Source organism: Choloepus didactylus, chromosome 18 (assembly GCF_015220235.1).
Source record: "Choloepus didactylus isolate mChoDid1 chromosome 18, mChoDid1.pri, whole genome shotgun sequence".
NCBI classification, from domain to species: domain Eukaryota; kingdom Metazoa; phylum Chordata; class Mammalia; order Pilosa; family Megalonychidae; genus Choloepus; species Choloepus didactylus.
Window position 1 is genome coordinate 19,319,629 of NC_051324.1, and position 21,584 is coordinate 19,341,212.

Below are 21,584 nucleotides of genomic sequence, written 5' to 3' on the forward strand. Positions count from 1 at the left end.
TCTCAAATATTGTTCCTATTCTGTTTCCTTCTTCCTCTCCTTCTGAGACTCCAATGATTGCTATATTTCTGTGCATGTCCAATACATTTCTTAAGACCTCATCTGTTTTTATTTCTTCCGTTTTTTCCATCTTTGCTTCAGTTTGAATATTTTATATTGATCTGTCTTCTAGTTTATTAATCCTGTATCCTGCTGTGTCCAATCTGCTTCTAAGCTTATTCATTGAGTTCTTAACTTCAGATACTGTGTTTTTCATTTCTAAAAACACTCATTCTGTCCATGTTTTACTCTATTGTCTTTCATATTTTGATCATTTTTATTTTAAATTCCTTGTTTGCCATCTCCAACATCAGAATCATCTTTGAGTATTCCGCTAATATGTATTTTACTCTTCATTATTGGTCATATAATTTTTCCTTTTGAATATGTCTAGTAATTTTTTATTGTTATTAGGACATTCTGAGTGCTAGAATTATGGAGGTTCCAGATGATGTCATCATCTACCAGAGAGAGTTCTTCCTTTTTTCTCTTATGTATCTATGGTGAGTGCATAACAATTTACTACCTCAGTCTAATCAGAGATTGATTTAGGTTTAGGGTTGTATTGCTGTTTCAGGAAGACTAGTTTTACCCTGGTTTATCACTGTTCCTAGGGTGTGTTTCCCCTAGGCTTTAGATTGAGAGCCTGATGAGTCTTGGTCTTGCCAGTCCTGAAGGATAATGGGAGATTCTCTCCAGAGGTTTCTAGCTAAGCTCTTTAGCCTCCTGTTCCATGCAACTTCAAAATTTGACAAATATATTGAGGGAAAGACCAGCCACATGTTTGAGGAAGTCCTCCTCCCCTGATGAGTCTTTGCTCATAGTCCTGAAAGATTGCAGGAGGTTTTCCTCTGCCTTTTAGAAGCCTTAAGCCTAGCTCCCCACACTCCCCACACTTCCATCAGATTCAGCAAATGTCTCATAGGGAAAACCATTCATGCGTTTGAATCCCTTCACATTTCCAGTTTGTCTCTCTAGCCCTACATAACCGTTGCAAGTTTTGATGCTTTCCCTTTCTTTGCAGAAATGCTTAGATTCAGCAAATAGCATCGAGGGGAAAAATAGCTGTTGGAAGACACCTCTACTCAGAACATTTCTTTTCTTTCTGAAATTTTAGTTTATATAGTCCTTGTTGCTTCTGCAGCTCTCTGGTGCCTTTAAAATATGAATTTTAAACTTTTTATGTTGTTTCTCCTAATTGTTGCAGCAGGAGCATTTGCTGCTAACTCTTTTTTAAAAAAATTAACTATATCAAAAAAATTTAAAAAAACATACAATAAAAAAACGTTGCAAACACACCATAGCAAGTGAGTAAGAAAAAGACAGCTAACCTAAGATAACTACTTTACTTCCAACATGCTCCTACTCTACCCCAAGAAAATAACCTAATATAGCAACATTTCTGTGAACTTGTTCCTACCATACCCATCAGAAATTAACAAATCATAGTCATTCCTGGGCATTCCCAGAATGTTAAATTTACCCACGATAGCATATCTGTTCTCATTGGGTTATCGTTCCGCCATCATTAATTGCTCTCTACTGCTAGTTCCCCTACATTATAAAGCATTTATTTTACATTTTTCAAAGTTCACATTAGTGGTAGCATATAATATTTCTCTTTTTGTGCCTGGCTTATTTCACTCAGCATTGTGTCTTTGAGGTTCATCCATGTTCTCATATGTTTCATGACATCATTCCTTCTTACTGCCAGGTAGTATTCCATCATGTGTATATAGCACATTTTATTTATCCACTCATCTGTTGAAGGACATTTGGGTTGTTTTCATCTCTTGGCAATTGTGAATAATGCTGCTATGAACATTGGCATGCAGATATCTGTTCGTGTCACTGCTTTCAGATCTTCTAGGTATATACTGAGACATGCAATTGCTGGATCGAAGGGTAACTCTATATCTAGTTTTCTAAGGAACTGCCACACTGACTTCCAGAGTGGCTGAACCATTATACAGTCCCACCAACAATGAATAAGAGTTCCAATTTCTCCACATCCTCTCCAGCATTTTTAGTTTCCTGTTTGTTTAATGGCAGCCATTCTAATTGATGTGAGATGGTGTCTCATTGTGGTCTTAATTTGCATCTCTCTAATAGCTAGCGAAGCTGAACTTTTTTTTATGTGTTTCTTTGCCATTTGTATTTCCTCTTCAGAGAGCTGTCTTTTGATATCTTTTGCTTATTTTATAATTGGCTGTCTTTATTGTTGTCATTGAGTTGTAGGATTTCTTTATATATGCAAGATATCAGTCTTTTGTCAGATACCTGGTTTCCAAAAAATTTTCCCATTGAGTTGGCTGCCTCTTCACCTTTTTGACAAATTCCTTTGAGGTACAGAAACTTCTAAGCTTGAGGAGTTCCCATTTATCTATTTTTAGCTTTGCTGCTTGTGCTTTGGGTGTAAGGTCTAGGAAGTGGCCACCTAATACAAGGTTTTGAAGATGTTTCCCCACATTATCTTCTAGGAGTTTTATGGTACTGTCTTTTATATTGTGATCTTTGAGTCAATTTTTGTGTAGGGTGTGAGGTAGGGATCCTCTTTCATTGTTTTGTATATGGATATCCAATTGTCCCAGCCCCATTTGTTGAAAAGACTGTTATGTTGCAGTTCAGTGGTTTTGGGGGCCTAATCAAAGATCAGTCAGCCATAGATCTGGGAGTCTATCTTTGAATTCTCAATTCAATTTCATTGATCAATTTGTCTGTCTTTGTGCCAGTACCATGCTGTTTTGACTACTGTGGCTTTATAATAAGCTACAAAGTCAGGGAGTGTCAGTCCTCCCACTTCATTTTTCTTTTTTGGAGTGGTTTTATCAATTCGAGGCATCTTCCCTTTCCAAATAAATTTGATAACTAGCCTTTCCAAGTCTGCAAAGTAGGTTGTTGGAATTTTGATTGGGATTGCATTGAGTCTGTAGATGAGTTTGGGTAGAATTGACATCTTAATGAAATTTGGCCTTCCTATCCATGAACATGGAATATTTTTGCATCTTTTAAGGTCCCTTTCTATTTCTTTTAGTAGTTATGTAGTTTTCTTTGTATAGGTCTTTTACATCTTTGGTTAACCTTATTCCTAGGTACTTGATTTTTTAGTTGATATTGAAAATGATATCTTTTCCTTGAGTATCTCTTCATTTTGTTCATTTCTAGCATAGTGAAACATTACTGACGTGCATTAATCTTGTATCCTGCTACTTTGCTAAATTTGTTTATTAGCTCTAGTAGCTGTATGATCTATTTCTCAGAGTTTTCCAGATATGAGTTCATACCATCTGCAAATAATGACAGTTTTACTTCTTCCTTTCCAATTTGGATGCCTTTTATTTCTTTTTTTCTGGCTGGATTGCCCTGGCTAGCACTTCTAGCACAAAGCTGAATAACAGTGGTGACAGCGGACATCCTTGTCTCATTCTTGTTCTTAGAGGGAAGGCTTACAGTCTCTCACCACTGAGTGGTATGCTGGCTGTGGGTTTTTCACATATGCTTTTTATCAACTTGAGGAAGTTTCCTTCAATTCCTACCTTTTGAAGTGTTTTTATCAAAAAGAGATATTGGATTTTGTCAAATCCTTTTTTTTTCATCTATTGAGATGATCATTTGATTTTTCTCTTTCAATTTGTTAATATGCTGTAATAGATTGATTGATTTTCCTGTGTTGAACCATCCTTGAATGGCTGGAATGAACCCCACTTGGTCATGGTGTTTGATTTTTTAATGTGTTTTGGATTTGATTTGCAGGTATTTTGTTGAGAATTTTTGCATCTATATTCATTATATTGGCTGGTAGTTTTCCTTTTTTGTAGCATCTTTGCCTAATTTTGGTATTAGATTGATGTTAGCTTTGTAAAATGTATTAGGTAGTGTTCCAGGTTCTTCAGTGTCTTGAAAGAGTTTAAGTAAGATTGGTGTCAGTTCTTTTTGGAAAGTTTTGTTTATTTTTCCATTTTTGATATCCACACAAATCCACAAAATGTTTAATTTCCTCTTTAGTCTGAAAAAATCAGTAACTAACATGCGATGATAAATGCTGGGGACTGTGGTGAGCTGGAGGTTTGTGCCATGTCTGAAGGGACCAGTGGCTACTCAGCTAGGGGTGGGGCCGTTGCCATATAGGAATGTGGGCTCAGGATCGTGATATCTCTCAGATTGTCAACATAAACTGCATGTCTGGGTTTTTATGGCAGTCTTCCAAATTCAGAATATGGATAACTAATGAAAATAAGTTAACACTGTTCTGGTCAAATGAAGCAGGTCTGCAAACTGGACACAGCCTTTGCCAGAACTGTCTTTGCACCTGGGCCAGAAGGGCCCTTGCCTGGGGCCACATGCTCCATTCTGGCTTTGTCAACATTTTGGCCTGGGTAATTCTTTGCTGTGGTTGCTGTTCTGTGCATTGTGGGATTTTTAGCAGCATCCCTGACTTCTATCCACCAGATGACAACAGCACTCCACAAAAAACACACCAGTTGTGACAAATTAGAAATTTCTCCAGACATTTCAAATTGTCCTTTGCTGTGGGGGAGGAGGTAGCAGTGAAAAATCACCCCCAGATGAGAACCATTGCTTCTGAGAGCGCCACAGATCACAAGCATGCTGTGTGATAAATGATGGGAAACACCACTCTTGTATCTTCTGTTGTTCAGGTCCCAGGAGAATTCTTTTCTCTTGCCCAAGGTCTTTGAAACAAAAGGCCACTACATCTAAATGCTCTGAAGATTTGTAGGTTGATATTCAAACAAATCTTCTAAATTCAATCAATGAGTTGAAAGAAAATGTGACAAAAAGAGATGAAGGATATAAAGAAGACACTGGGTGACCATAAGGAAGAATTTGTAACTTTGAAAAACAAATGGCAGAACTTATGAATGAAAGGCACAATGGAAGAGATGAAAAACCCAATGGAGACATACAACAGCAGACTTCAAGAGGTAGAAGAAAGGATTACTGAACTAGAGGACAAGGCATCTGAAATCCTACATGCAAAAGAACCGATAGGAAAAAGAATGGAAAAATGTGAGCAGGGGCTCGGGGAACTGAATGACAATATAAAGCACATGAATATTCATGGTATAGGTGTTCCAGAAGGCGAAGAAAAGGGAAAATAGGCAGAAAGAATAACAGAGGAAATAATCAATGAAAATTTCCCAATTCTTTTGAAAGACAGAAAATTACAAGTCCAAGAAGTGTAGCATACCCCAAACAGAATTGATCCAAATAGACCTAGTCCAAGACACCTACTAATCAGATTGTCAAATGTCAAAGACAAAAAGATAATTCTGAAAGCAGCAAGAGAAAATCAATCCATCACATACAAGGGGAGTTTAATAAGATTAAATGTGGATTTCTCAGTAGAAACCATGGAGGTGAGAAGTCAGTGGTATGATATATTCAAGATACTGAAAGAAAAACTGCCATCCAAGAATACTATATCTAGAAAAATGTTCTAACTGTCTCCTTCAAAAATGAGGGAGAATTTAAAATATTTACAGATAAACAGACACTGAGAGCACTCAGAACAGGAGACTTCTGTACAAGAAATACTAAAGGGAGTGTTACAGACAGATAGGATAAGACAGGAGAGGTTTGGAGAAGAGTGTAGAAATGAAGATACCAGGAGATAGAAAGACGGTAAATATCAGCCAATTGATCCTGAAGGAGTACGGAATGTTCAACAGGATTGATTGCATAGATCCAGAAATGGATAGCACAATACTAGTGTACTCACAATATTTTAAGTACACTGAACAAAGATGACTGAGAATGGTTGAAAGAGGAAGTTTAGGGGCATGTAGGACTCCAGAGAGAAAGACAGATAAAGACTGGAATGATATAACTTAGTGAAACCTAGAGTGGTCAATGATTGTGATTAAATGTACAAATAGAAGTATGTTTTTACATGAATGAGAGCAAACAAATGTCAACTTTACAAGGTGTTGAAAATGGGATGATATTGGTGAAAAATACAATCAATGCAAACTAGAATTTATAGTTAACAGTAACATTGTAATATGCTCCCATTGATTGTAACAAAGGCAATATAACAAAGCTGAATGTCTATTAGAGAGGGATTTAAGGGAGAGGTATGGGAACCTTGGTGGTAGTGTTTTCTGACCTTTTTATTGTATTTTATTTTGATTTTGTATTTTCATTTGTTGCTTTTAGTTCTCATTTTTTCTGTCTTTCTTTTTGATTTTTTCACCTCTTCCTCTTTCTTTGTGGGAGAAATGGAAAGGACCTCATATCAATAGTGGCGGTGAATGCATAACTATGTAATTATACAGGGAACCATTGATTGTTTACTTTGGAGGGAATGTATGGAGTATGATTAAAACTTTCTAAAAATAAACAGAGATGCAAGTGCTTGAGAAAATGTGGAGAAAGAGATAGATGTACCTAATCACCATTGGTGCACAAATAGAATGGTGCAGCCCATCTGGAGGGCAGTGTGGTGGTTCCACAGGAAGCTAACTATGGGGTTGCCATATGGTCCTGGAACTCTGTTTCATGGTATATACTTGGAAGAACATAAAAGAGGGACACAAATGGAAATTTGCACAGTGGGGTTTATGGTGGCAGTATTCATGATTCACAGTGGATGGAGATGGACTTAGGGTACATTGACTGATGAATGGAATGGTTAACTGTGGTATACATACAATGGAATATTGAGCTGCTACAAGAAGGAATGAAGTCGTGATGCATGCAACTAGGTGAATGGACATTGAGGACAGTTTGTTGAGTGAAATAAATCAGAAATGAAAAGAAAACATTATAATGCCTCACTAATATGGACTAACTATAATGTGCAGACTCTGAGAATTGAGTCTGAGAACATAGGTTATCAGAGAAAGGCTTATTGTAAAGGTCCTAGATTGTAAGGTTTTACAACAGTTACATCTATTCCTGAGTTGTAATGGCTATTTCTAAATTCTGAGGTGCTGAGCTCTTTTGTGTATAACCTGGTCAGTCACTGGAATTTTGGGTATCTGTGTGACACCTGAGACTCTGAGCCAAAGTCCAGCAACTATGAATGTCAGCATTATCCCATACATCAAATGTTAAAGAATATGACAAAAAGATCAGACTTCAATTAGAGATATGAATGAAAAAGACTTGGTTAGGACTAAGGTAAATCAGACTAAAGGGTAAAGGATGATATGGACGGTGTTTTAAATCTTCAACTTCTGTTTGAGATCAAAGGAAGAGATGTTTATTAGGTGCAAAATCGATTTTTTTGTAGCACACTATATAATTTAACTTGTGTGGTGAGTTTATTCAAACACCATAATTACATGGAACTTTGAATAGGGATTGAGATCTGGTCAGTTTGTACAGGTTAGCTTGAAGCCCTGTTACATCCCAGAGAAATGTGGGCAGAGAATAAGAATGGACTGGGAGAAAATGTGGAAATATCAAACTTCCCAACCTGGAGAATAGGTGATATTCTCACAAGAATTGGGGACTACCAATTTAGAAGGCCAAGCCCTCAATCTTGGGGCTTGCCCTTATGAAGTTTTTTTACAGCAAAGGAGAGGCTAAGAGTACTTATATCTGTGCCCAAGAATCACCCCCAGAGAACCTCTTTTGTTCCTCAGATATGGCCTCTCTCTCTAAGCCAACTCTTCAGGTAAACTCACTGCCCTCCCATCTATGTGGGACATGACTCCTAGGGGTGTAAATCTCTCTGGCAACCTGGGATGCCACTCACAGGGATAAGCTTGGCCCTGGCATTCTGGGATGGGGAAAGTCTTCTTGGACCAAAAGAGAGAAGAGAAATTAAACAAAATAAAGTTTCAGTGGCTGAGACATTTCAAATAGAGTCATGGAGGTTATTCTTATGCATTATATAGATATTAGTTTTTGGTTTTTACTGTATTGGAATAGCTATAAGGAAATACCAGAAACTGTTGAACTGCAAACCAGTAGCCTTGATTCTTGAAGATGGTTGTATAACTATGTAGCTTACACTATGCAAACATGTGATTGTGAAAAACTTGTGGCTCCCACTTCCTTTATCCAGTGTATGGACAGATGAGTAGACAAGTGAGAACAAAAAGTAAATGAATAATAGGGAGAGAAGGAGGGGTATGGGATGTTTTGGGTATTCTTTTTTACTTTAATTTTTATTCTTATTCTTTTTTCATGTGGTAATAAAATTTTCAAAAATTGTGGTGATGAATGCACAACTATTTAATGGTACTGTGAACAACTGATTGTACACTGTGGGTGATTGTATGGTGTGTGAATATATCTTAATGAAATTGAATTAAAAACAAAACAAAAGAAATCAAAAGTTCACCTGGCCACTGAAGAACATGTATATTAAGTAATTTGCATTACTTTGCATTTTTATACATGTAAACCAATGTATCATGTATAGGATATGATTTTGATTCTTTGTATTGGCAACTAGATGAACCTTGAATGATAAAACTGAAACTAATTAATTTTTGTAAAAATATTTAATACAATTTAATTAAAGTTTTAAAAAATTAAAAAATGTCAGCTTTAATTTCAATCAATATTTGATGGTTAAAATTTGCATTTTCTTTTAATACATAATTTCAATGTTTTAGAAGAAAAAAACTTTTGAAAACATGAGAAATAATGCTAATTTCTCAAATTTTTCCATTTACTTTAATTTATATTTTAATGAAATGCATATTTGAATATAATAATGTAATTTTTAATCATTTAGATCATTATCAATGGAACATGTAAATTTGTAAACATAGAGTTATAGCAACATAATTAGTAATTTTGCTGGAAGTGAAAACTGGAAAAATAAAACTATGAAGTAAAAATGTATGTTATCCATGAATTATGTGTAATATATGCTTTTAATTATCCTAACATTGCTGACCCATTAACAGAGCACAACACATGTAAAGTAATTAACTTTCAGTCTCTTTTACTTTGCCAACCTTCAATCATATAAAAACCCAGGTGGCCAAAATTGATTAAAGAAAAAGAATAATCATGTCCAAATGTAAAATTGTAGAAATAATTGGAGAACTTGTGAAACATGAGATGATGTAATCATCTGAGTTTGGGGTATATGAGTGTCCTACCTGCATAATGAAAGTGTGCAAAGGTTGAAGTTGAAAATGGAAGGGGGAACTGGCCAAGGGATGCATAAAAGGATTCTTGAGCTTTTCTGGGGAGCTTTGGTGAGGTGGAGGATGATGAATTTTTTGTGGCATATACTCATCTCTTTAACTATGGGCTTTTCTCTTATGGTCCTTATCAGCATGAGTATAGTGGTAGAGAAAAGAGATCTTAGTATGTACCCAAGAATTGGAGCCTTGCTGGGCACCTAAGATGGCCTGGGAGGGTATTTTTTGGATGTAGAATTTTTATTTATTTATTTTTTATTGCATTTTTATCAAGATATATATGCATAACATGCAATCATTCAAGTTGTACAATCAGTTGTTCATAGTTGTGCATTGATCAACATAATCATTGAACATTCTCATTACTCCAAAAAATAAGATAAAAATTAGAATAAAAAGGAACATCCAAAACATTCCATTCCTCTCTTCCCCCATTGTTCACTTTTTTTCACGCTCATTTGATGTTATTTTAACTTTATCAAAAAATTGAAAAAAGCAACACTTCAAACAAAACCAAAACATAGGAATAAGAAAAAAAATAACTAAAATAGCTACATTGCTTCCAACGTGTTCCTACCCTATCCAAAGAAAATAGACTGTAACTCAACAAAGGAATAAGAAAAACAAATAACCTAAAATAACTACATTTCTGTTTACTTGTTCCTACAATACCCTCCAGGAATTAACAAACCATAGTCATTCCTGAGCATTCCCAGAACATTAAGTTTACCTACAATAACTTACCTGTTCTTATCAGATTATCATTCCCCCTTCACTATTTGCTGTCTATTGCTAGATCCCCTACATTCTACAATATCAACCATTTATTTTACATATTTCAGTGTTCACATTTGTGGTAACATACAATATTTCTCTTTTTGTGCCTGGTTTATTTCTCTCAGCATTAGGTCTTCAAGATTCATCCATGTTGTCATATGTTTCACAACATTGTTCCTTCTTGCTGCTGCATAGTATTCCGTCTTGTGGACATACCACATTTTGTTTATCCACTCATATGTTGAAGGATATTTTGGTTGTTTCCATCTCTTGGCAATTGTGAATATTGCTGCTATGAACATTGGCATGCAGATATCTTGCCTCTATGGTTTCGACTGAGAAATGCACACATAGTCTTATCAGCCTTCCCTTGTATGTGATGGATTGCTTTTCTCTTGCTGCTTTCAGAATTCTCTCTTTGTCTTTGAAGTTTGATAATCTGATTATTAAGTGTCTTGGCATAGGTCTATTCAGATATATTCTGTTTGGGGTATGCTGCATTTCTTGGATCTGTAATTTTATGTCTTTCATAAGAGGTGGGAAATTTTCATTGCTTATTTCCTCTATTTTTGCTTTTGTCCCTTTTCCCTTCTCTTCTCCTTCTGGGACACCCATGACACATACATTCATGTGCTTCATGTTGTTCTTCAAATTCCTGAGATGTTGCTCATATTTTTCCATTTTTTTTCTATCTGTTCTATTGTGTGTAGCATTTCAGATGTCCTGTTCTCTAGTTCAGTAATCCTTTCTTCTCGTTCTTGGAGTCTGATGTTGTATGTCTCCATTATGTTTTTCATTCTTGTGTTGTGCCTTTCATTTCCATAATTCTGCCAGTTGTTTTTTCAAACTTTTGATTTGTACCTTATGTTTTCCTGTATATCCTTCATCTCTTCTGTGATATCTTCCCTAAACTCCTTGGCTTGGTTTTTTAATTGATTTAGCATATTTGTTTCAAAATTTTTAATTAATTATTTCATTAGAGTGAAACAATATCTCAACTGTATCTTAGTTGAGGTGTAAGTTTGTTCCTTTGACTGGGCCATATCTTCATTTTTTCTAGTGATATTTGTAGTTTTCTGTTGTTTAGACATCTTGTTTCCTTGATTACCCCAATCAGATTTTCCCAGACCAGAATGGGCTCAGGTCTTAGAATTGGGCTATATGTTGTGTCAGGTTTCCCTGAGGGTGTGTCCTAGAAAATTGACAGACTTTCCTGAGAAGCCTCTAGCCACTGTACATTTTGTAACCTGCCCAGCAGGTGAGTTCTTTCTGCTTGTTGCTCCCCTGTGGTGTAAAGAAGTGTGGTCCCTTAACTCTCAGCTTAAGTTGTTTTCCCCCAGACCCTGGGGTCTGAGTTCTGAAGGGAGGGCAGGCACTAGAGCTGGGGCCCCACAGCTTTCCTCTTAGAGAAGGTACACTTCCTAGGTAGTTATCTTCTGCACTTGCATTGCTTCTTTGTCTCTCTGACTGTGTTAACTCCACCCCTGTCTGGGTCAGAGCATAGTGAACTGAAAATGGCTGAGCCACTCAGGTTGAGAGAGAGAAAAAGAGAAAGAAATCCCCTTTTCTGAGCTAGTCCATGGCTCCCCAGTTTCTCCCATCAGCCAGAGATAGCACCCTGTCTTCTGGGCTCCCTTTCCTGGGATGCAGGCATTTTTTGGCTCTCTCAGGTCAGCCATCTCTAAAAGCCTCTGTATTTTCAAAAAAAAAAACATTTTTCCACCAGCCCCACCTCCTCTCCATTGGGAGTGACCTCAGGGTACTTTGCTGCTGGTGAGGGGTTTGTCTATGCTTGTACCTTGTATTCAGCAATCCACATTTTTTAAAACGCAAGTTGGAGCTAGCTGGAGCTATATTTGCTTGCTCCAGTAATGTTGCTTTCTCCCACATTGAGGTCTTGCAGCTCAGCCTACCATGGGGAGAGCGGTCTCCTGGCATGGTTCTGCCATTTTTACTTTCAGCTTTTATGCTGTGATCTCAGCCATTCCACCCCTTCCACATTGGTGTATGATGCGTGGATAGTCACGGTTGTCCCCCAGCAGTTGTTCCATATTATTTATTAGTTGTTCCTGGTTGTTTGTTAGTTGCTCTAGGGGACTAAGTTCCACACCTCTGTATGCCACCATCTTGCCCACCCCTCTACATTCTTCTTCTTAAGGAATATTTATAAGAGGGTATTTTAACACCTTTGTCTAATAGTTCCATCATCTATATCATTTATGGGTCTGTTCCTATTAACTAGTATTTCTTCTAATTATGGGTTAAACATTCTGCTTCTTTGCATGTCTAATAATATTTCATTGTATGCCAGACATTGTGAGTTTTACATTGCTGAATGTTGGATTTTCTTGTATTTCTTTAAGGAATGTGGGACTTACATTGTTGACAGTTGAATTATAAGTGAATTAGTTTGGTCTTTTTGAAGTCATTTTTTTCTTTCTTTTTTTTTTCATTTATGTTTTCAATTAACATGGACTTGTTGAAGAGACTCTACTAATTCTCCTGGGGAATGTTCCATATTCTGGATTTTTCTGATTACCTCTTGGGACATCATTTGGTTTGTTTCTTACACCCCTGTATTTCCTATGTGTTTATATATGTAGTAAAGGCTTGATAAACTCCAGTCAGAACACGTCATCATTGATATTGTGTCCTTTATCATTCTTCATTCCAGGTCCCACACAATACCTAATAGACCTACCAGTACTGCCACTAAGATTGATTGATTAAGGTGCTGTCAGCCTTTCCCCTTCATTGTACACTGTGTTTTCCCTTAAACTCATTCTTGAAAGAGAGTTTTCATTTGACATACAATTCTGCTATTTTGTTTCTGCTTTTGAATAGATTCCTCACCTTTTTCTGACTGTTATTGCTATGATCAACCTGATGTCCCTGTGCTATGAGTAATTAGTTTCTATTCTTTGGATATTTTAAAGATATTCTATTTTTGATGTTCTGCACTTTGCCTATGATATTTAATGATAAACATTTCTTTTTATTTGTGCTTGAGATTTGTTGTGCTGTGTAACTCTAAGGATAATAGTTTCATCTGTTGTAGAAGATTCACAGCTATTATCTTGGAGTATATCTCCTTTCATTCTCTTTTTTTTCCCTCTGCCATTCTATAGAGATAAAATAGATCTTTCTTTACCAACTCTTCATTTTTTACTTTTTCTGTTTGAGTGTGCTGGGTGTCTTCACCTGTGTTTTCCACTTCTCTGATTTTCACTTTAGTTGTGATTAATCAGTTGTTTAACCAGTCTTCTTAGTTTCGAATCTCAGAAATCTTTTAAAATATATATCTCTAGAATTGGAGCTGCTTTAAAAATTCTTTTAGTTATTATATAGAATAGCCTTCATTTTAGGGCCAATTTAGCACTGTATAAAATCTGGCACCTGGCCCAATTGTTTCTCTACTGAATGACCTGTTTATTCCAGATCTTTTCACTTTGGCTGGGGAGAGCGCAAACAATTCCCAATACAGAATGAATGCTGAAAATAACTTGCTCTCAGGTCTCCAGCATTTCTTTCCTTTAGAAGTTGCTCTTTCCTCATGGGATTTTCATTTGATGAATGCACAGATTGGTATTCAACAAAAACTCAAGGAGATCCCTAGGCTGATAAATGTTACTCTTTTTTAGTATAATTCCCTCCTCTCCATAACTCTGTCCCACAAATTCTAGCCACCTGAAACTTCCTGAATATTGATAGCTGTCTTTTTGACTCAAAGAAATTTTCTTGGCTCTGTTTGGGTTCCCCCTCCCTGTGCCACAGTCTGGAAATTGCTTCCAGGTAGAAAATGTGTGCAATGGTAAAGCTCACCTCATTTGTTTCCCTTCTCCCCAGTATCACAATCCTTGCTGTCTATTGCCCTGTATTTGAAAATAGTTGTTTCTTATATTGTGTCCAGTTTTCCAGTTGTTTACATTGGTAGGGTAAGTCCTGTTACTTCCTCATGACTAGACATTTTTTATATATTGAATTTCATTCCCTCTAATTGCTTGGTTTAATATCTTCAATACAATGTTAAATTATAGTGTTTTTAGTGGGCATGTTTATCTAGCAGGAAATGACTTAAGTGATTGATAAAATAACTTATTTCCATTGTTTAAGAATGCTTCTTCAAATGTGTGATGAGGTCACCATAGTGCTCCATTTACATACTTCTGTATTTTTAAATTGATATAGAAATATACATTTCTATGTTTTTAGATTGGAGGGTAGTAATATAGGAAATTTTCTGGGACTCTGGATGATAGGAATAATTTACAGTTTTCAATACGTATTGAAAAATTATCATCCTTATCAATAATGAAATTATGTTTTTGTATGTTTATTCAGCCAGTTAAAAATAGTGAAAGTCAGTATTGGTGAGGCTACAGAGAAAGAGCTACATTTTGATAGCAATTTGGCAATATATAATATGAACTTTAATTTATCCATAATAAGTGGATATATTAATGTTTAAGCATAGGAGAAAAAAATCACATGAAAAAGCAGTGTTATGGAAATGATATATTTAATGTTGAAAAATTTGAATTCCTCTACAAATAGAACAGGATGGGAATTTTTGAGCCAACTATGGTGTAAAGTTATATTGCACCCCTGAAAAAGAACCATTATGGTAAGCACATAAACTGTGCTGGTATCTGGAAATTCATATGTGAAAGGGTGAAAAATAATTTAAATTTAAAAGTAGAAGTAAAAATATTGGTGCATCTTAATCTAAACAATGAAAGATGCATGTCTGTCAATGAATTAGGAGGGAATTTAGAATGGTGTAAACCTTTGTAGTTTAGGTAAATTTTTACTGTAAGTTAAGTGTGCAGTGTGGTTTCAAAAGCAGACTGAAATGTTTTCTTCATAAGAATCTCACTAGTAAGTAGACAATCTCACATTAAACCCTACAATGTTCTCCAAATGAGTGATTTTAAGCATAAGGTCTCTTCTAGTTTCATAGAGTAAGCTATGGGCAATTCCTTACTGGAAGTTCCTGGGACTGAAATAACATTAACTGCTGCTGTTCAGCTTTCATTTTAATAAGAATTACCACCATAACAGCTAACATTTATTGAAATTATGCTATATATTAGGAAATAACCCTTTACATACTTACATGTTTATCTCATTTAATGAGCACAATCAATGCTTTGCACACATGATTTTAATTAAACTTCACAATAGCACAATGAGGTAGGTTATACTTGCTTTGAAAGATTGAGTAGTTTTCCAAGGTCATACATCTTACAATGACAAGTCCAAGATTTCAACTTGCTCCAGTTAACTCTATAGCCCATGTCACCTACCACTTTGCTATGCTACATTTTATTGTTAGAAGATAGTGTGCAGGTTTACTATAAGGTAAATTGGAAGGGGGTGAATTGGCTATCCACAGTTGATCTCCAATGGACACTGCCTCAATCACAGCCTATGTTACTGTAGCATACAATCAAATACCTAATAGGAAGCAAAGACATCAAGAATGAAAAATGCCATGCAGTAGTATTTTATTTTCTTATAGAAAGTTACTGGTTATGGCTGTACCTTGTACAGATTTTTGCCACAATTTTTACTGATATAGCTTCCCAAATCCTTCTTTGTGTCCATTAATAATAATCAATGTTTTATGAAATAGTTGATTTTGGGGAAATACAGAATAGTCTGAGCTGTGGACCATATAAGGTATGGATTGGTTATTTTGGGTCTTAATACATGGATAAACAGTTTGAAGTTCATTCTGCAGGCAGTATAAAGCCACTGGAGAGTGGTGATGGTGACATCACCATATTCTTTGAAGATTAATCTGATTGTGGTATGCGAGTTGGATGGAATGGGGAAAGACTGGGAACCCAAGACCAATGAGGAGGGGGTTTCAGTCATTCAGGCAAGAGATTATGAACTGTATATAAAAACCATCCTTTCCTGGCCCTAACTTTATGATTGCAACCATCCAGTGGGGTTTAGCCCATGTTAACTGGTGCTTGGTATTGTGCCAGCTGGTAAGCATGGGTGCTACAAAGATGAAAAAGACTTGGAAAAAGTTGCTTCAAGGAGAAAAGTGAGTTTTCATGTGAAATTTAAGATGGGAGGAGGCCTTTGGGTCTTGGATGCCTGGTAAAACACTGCAGTGAGTCTACCTAAGGACCCTAGATTTACCAAATCTTCCCAGCCCCAGTTCTTAGTCATTCAGCATGGGGCTTTACAGTCATAGAAACAGGAGTTCAGGTCATCAAGGTCACTGTTATCTTGGAAGGAGGGTTGTCTTTCTTAGAGTTTACTTCTGGCTGCATACAACAGCCCAGCTCCTTATTTTGGTCATAATACTCCTTTATTTTGGTCATGAACTGTTTCGTGTTGTTTCAGAAGTATTCAAGCACAGTATTTACCATATTATAAATCTAGATGGCCATGTCTTTAGAAATTATGATGATAAGAATTTAAACTAATGAAATTGACCTGATAATGGGCTTGTTCTGATTCTGTTCCATAGCTTAGACATGAAATCTTTCAGGTTCAGATCACAGGGACTGGAAGTGAGGTCTTCCATTTCTCTCCCTTTTCTGTACTTCATTGCTTAATGTGGTGAATGCAGAAAGGTGGAGACCCCCACATTGGGTGTCAAGTCACTACCACTGAAGGGAATGTATTTTCCTAACCCAAATTAACTTTTTAAGGGAAGACTGGATATCTTGGGTCCTCAAACTATAGATAAAGGGGTTCAGCATCAGGGTTACCACTGTGTACATCACTGATGCAACTGTACCCTTCTGTGCTGAGTGGATCGAGGTGGGGGGACTGAAATAAACACAAAAGGGAGTCCCAAAGAAGAGAGAGACAACAGAGAGATGAGAGCTACAGGTGGAAAAGGCTTTCCACATTCCCTGAGCTGAGGGGCTCTTCAGGATGGTTGAGAAAATGTATGTGTAAGAGATAATCACACTGAGCACACAAACTAGGCCTGTGAACCCCCCAATGGTAAAGACTGCCATCTCAGTGGTGAAAGGGTCTGAGCAAGATAGACTCAGGAGGGTGTTGATGTCACAGAAGTAAGGGATCTTGTGGTCTGCACAGAAAGACAGGCTGTTCATCAGGAGTGTGTGTAGGAGGGAGTGGAGGGCATTCGTGACCCAGGAGACAGACAGAGGAGGATGCAGAGCCCAGGGCTCATGACCATAATGTAATGGAGTGGGTGGCATATGGCCACGTAGCGGTCATAAGCCATGACAGCCAAGAGGAATGCCTCCAGCATCACAAACAACATGAAAAAGTACAGTTGTGATAGACAACCTGCATAAGAGATGACCTAATTCTGGATCCATATGTTTGCCAGCATCTTGGGGACAGTGGTGGATACAAAGCAGGCATCAGTGAGGGAGAGATTGGCCGGGAAAAAGTACATGGGGGTGTGGAGTTGAACATCAGAGATGATGGCCAGAATGATGAGGAGGTTGCCTGCCACCGTGACCAGGTACATGGACAGGAACAGCCCAAAGAGGACATGCTGCTGATCCAGCTGCTTGGAGAACCCAAGGAGGATGTATTCTGAGGCACTGGACAGGTTTTCCCATCCCATTTGTCTGGAAGAAGAAAGTTGGGTTAACTGAGTGAGGTTACTAAGCCTTCACTTGTGAATTCTGAAAATAAAGCAGTGTCGCAATGTAGATCTAGTGTTAGGTTGGATCATATGACATTTCCAATATATATCTGTTTTGGACCTACAAAAATGGCAACTTCATCTGGTTCAGCTGAATATCTGCAAAGGTCTGTGCTTGGTGCCATGGGAAATCAAAGATTTGTTTGCAAAGAGAGATGAGGGTTTTCACTTATAATAGTAAGTTTTAATCCAGTACCTGTATTTGGAGGGTAGCTTGGGGTTGTTTGCTGGCCTGGCTCTTGTGGTGTTCACATGGAAAACTGTGATATTAATAAAATCTAAGATTTCACAGGTCATATAAGTCTTTAGCATAGTTTTCCAATACTTCAAAAGGCCAAGGCTACTGGAAAAGGGGATTTGGAATTGGTAAAAAGCATACTAAATACTGAAATAATATCACTACCTCTACACAGTTGGTCTTGTCAGAAATCTGAGCATCTTTCTCTTCCTCTTCTCCATCCAATGATTGTATCCACATGATGTCCAAATTCTGGAATTTTACTTTTTCAATATAGTTCAAATTTCCCTGCTTCTCTCTATCCCAGCTGCATCTCATCATTCAGGACACTATGATTTCTCACTAAGATTTTGGCAATTATTCTCCCTGCCTCCAGGCATGCTCACCCACTATCTAGTCCCATTCAGCAGCAAATTGAGCTTCCTAAAAATCAAATCTGATTTTCCTTCCACTTGAAAAAGCCTCCAAGTGTTCCCCATTACTTTCAGGATAAACTTTAAACTTCTCTACATGGCCCAAAAGTCCTTGACCACCACTGGCACTTATTACAGATGAGGCCTCCTTGTTTCCCCAACCCCCATGGTCCTCCCTCCTCCTCTTGGCACTCTCTGCTCCAAATCAGCTGAACCACTTTCAATTACATAAAAGATCTAGATTCTCTCTCATCTCTGGGGTTTAGCCATGCCATTTTCTCTGCCTGGAATAATCTTCATTCTCCCATTCATCAGTCTACACTACACATCAAATCTTACTTTAAATGTCACTTCTTCCAGGAAGCCTTCCCCAAGCCACCTCCTCACAACACTCACAGGTTCATGCCCCTGCTGCATGTTCCTGTACTCCCACACCTCCACCCAACCCAGCATACATCACCCTGGATTGTAACCACCTGTGGACTTGTCTTTTTCCTCTATTGTGCTGTGGGCACTCTTGAAAGCAGGCAGAAATGGCACCTATCTTATTCACCTTTGAAATCTTTCAACAGCACTGAGCTGGTACAACCTAGGTGCTCAGTAAGTAACTGCCATGTGACCAGAAGGGAAGATTAGATAGAGCTAGTGCCAGCCATAGGGAACAGCATGAGCCTTTTTGTTAGTCATCTCCCATGTAGTTTTGAGTTAATGGAATATGTAAGAAACATTGTGGTTATGGAGGCATGAAAAGGCCAGACCAAACAAATGAACTTTTTCTAGGCAAAATTCTGGCAATGGAGTGGTAATTTGGCTGAAGAATTTACCCACAGACTCAGTATTCCTTGGTACTACATTTTTTTTCCTCTAAAGTTAAGCATGTCCTGTGAATCAACAGCCTTAGTTGCACCCACTGAAGTTCTCCTTGATCTTGTCTCTTGCACAGCTCTCACTGGTCAGAAACAGCAGTCCTAATCCCCTCCATACTTTTTCTTAGCTCTCCCAGTCACAGGCCAGGGTCCTTCCTTCCTTCTTTCTTTCCCAGTTACTTGGTCATTTCTTGCTCCAAGAATACCCAGCACCTCATCTAAAACCCTTTCAATGTATTATCCTTTGTCTTACATAGGGTCAGTTTTGTCCAGACTTGTTATGAAGTCTAACTCCTATGACTTAAAAAAATACAGCTGAGTGCTCTTCTGGAAGATACAAATTTCCTGTGGCTAATTGATTTTAAATTTTTGGTGAATTTAACTCTGGGCTCAGGTTCAGGTTTGAAAACAGAAATGGAATTTAGAGAAATCATGTTCTCCACTGATGAAGAGAGAAGCATCCGTGAAGGAAATATGTGAAGGTTATAAGGTTAAAAAATAGAGGGAATAAGTGGTGGAGGTGACTTGAGTGGTGAGGACATATCTCATCCCCCTATCCCCATATAAACATTTATTGTGCCACCCCTCCAATAATATGTATTTGTATTGGTGAGTATGTTCATTAAAAATCTCTGGGAGAGTGAACAGGAAGCCAATACTTGTTAGAGAAATGGGAATTGGGGGGGTGGTGAGAAACAGGAATGAGAGAGAGATTGTCATTTGTAACTTTGGCACATGTTGAAGTTTGAACCATGTGAACATACTCCTTATTTTAAAAATTAATTAAGGAAACCTTACCCCCCAAAACAAACTGTGGGTTCACAGCATATGTATAATGGAAGACAATGCATATAATGCAGCCTTTCTTTATATTATAGAGATTCCATAAATAGTAGAGATGCTTGTATGGTTGAAGCCATAACCGTTTAAAGCCTTAATGCCATGTGTGGGCATATGTTTGTGTCCCCTGCAGAGGCTGGGGGCTGGGTGACAGGGCCCATCATGGAATTACTTGGAAAGATGTCCCTGTTTATTCCTGTACTCCACTCTCTTTCTATCACAATAGCTCTCACTGTCTCTACAAGCCTAAGGACCTGGGTCTCTGACCCTTTTTGGCTGCAAAGCAGCACAGTATGGTCATTGTTGTTACAGGACTGTTTTCAGAAAGTCTGTGTGAGAGATGAGCTCCCAACTGACTACAGGTTGGGATGGGCAGAAAAAAGAAGCAAAAGGAGCCATGCATCTCCCTTTCCTGGTCCTTACCTGGCTGTTCTTACCAGTAGCTGAAGCTCTCACTGGCAGGCCTCTGTCTGTTTCACATACATCTTTCTCACTGGAGAAGGTTGGAAAAAAGGTAACAAGAACATCTGTTAAAGGAACCAAAAGGAAAATTGCTTCATGCTCTGGATGTGTGGATTATGATGTTTGTCATTGTAGCATCTGCTCCAATTTCTTCTTTTGTCTCACTGTATAAGAGAAATCTCTTATTTTTGTCACCCTGAGAATAAGGAAACAAGAGCTCCAGACCAGGACCAGGATCATGCCAGTACATGTTATCCTTGGAAGCTGAATGAACAGAACACCAGATGGAGCCTAATTGCAACCACATCTCATCCCTTTCCTACTTACTTCAGAACTTGCTGCTAATATATGCCCTTTCCCTGCCTCATCAGAACCCATGAGAGATGTGTTCTTGTAATTTCATCATCACCCTTGGAATGAGGGTTCTGTTATTCTGAGCTTCAGGCTGGAACAATCTCAAGATCTATTAAATTGAATATAATTAATTATTTGAGATACCCAAAACCCAAGAGGATTGAGAATTCAGTGTTGTGTCCCTGTTGTGAACTGGTGATAGAGAGAGGCAGAGGTGATAGGGACCTGCCCACAATTCTGCTATGGTCCCAGAAGAGTCTCAGAGTTCCATTCACCAGCAAAGCAGCTAAGTGAGTTTTGGTTGCATCATTTAGTCTTGTGATTTTTCTGGGCCTTTTCAGTGAGATGCAGAGAGAAGACTTCAGCATCATGGAAAAGGCCCATTGGGGTGAATCACTCTGCTATCTCTTCTTCTTTTAGAGATGATAATCCTCAGCCAGGTTAAGGCTATGCCAGTGCTATTTTTACATCCTTTCATCTGGGAAGAGCAGAGAAAAGAAGCTGGGAATTCCATATCAGGGCAGGTGTCAGCATCCTGAATCCCATCCTTGCAGATGTAGCATGAACATATCCACGGGCGAGGAGGCAGCTGAAATGCATTCATCAAATGAAGTCTCTTCTCTCTCTTGTAGAACTGGCCACTTAATAATTTCCCCTTCCCCAGGCCATATAATTAGGGTACACAGAAAATAAAAAAGCTCAGAATATAAGTGAGCTAGAAATATGGGTTATTCTTGGAGTCTCTTGGAACAGTGGCCAATTTTTTGGGCATTCTAAAAATATTTAAAATCAAGAACACACTTGTTTAAA

At 37.8% G+C, this 21,584-nt stretch overlaps 1 pseudogene; it reads right to left on the bottom strand.

Moving 5' to 3' along the window:
* The window catches only part of LOC119514670, a 28,742-nt pseudogene extending 11,222 nt beyond the window's left edge, over positions 1 to 17,520 (bottom strand).
* Between the last annotated feature and the right edge of the window lie 4,064 nt (positions 17,521 to 21,584).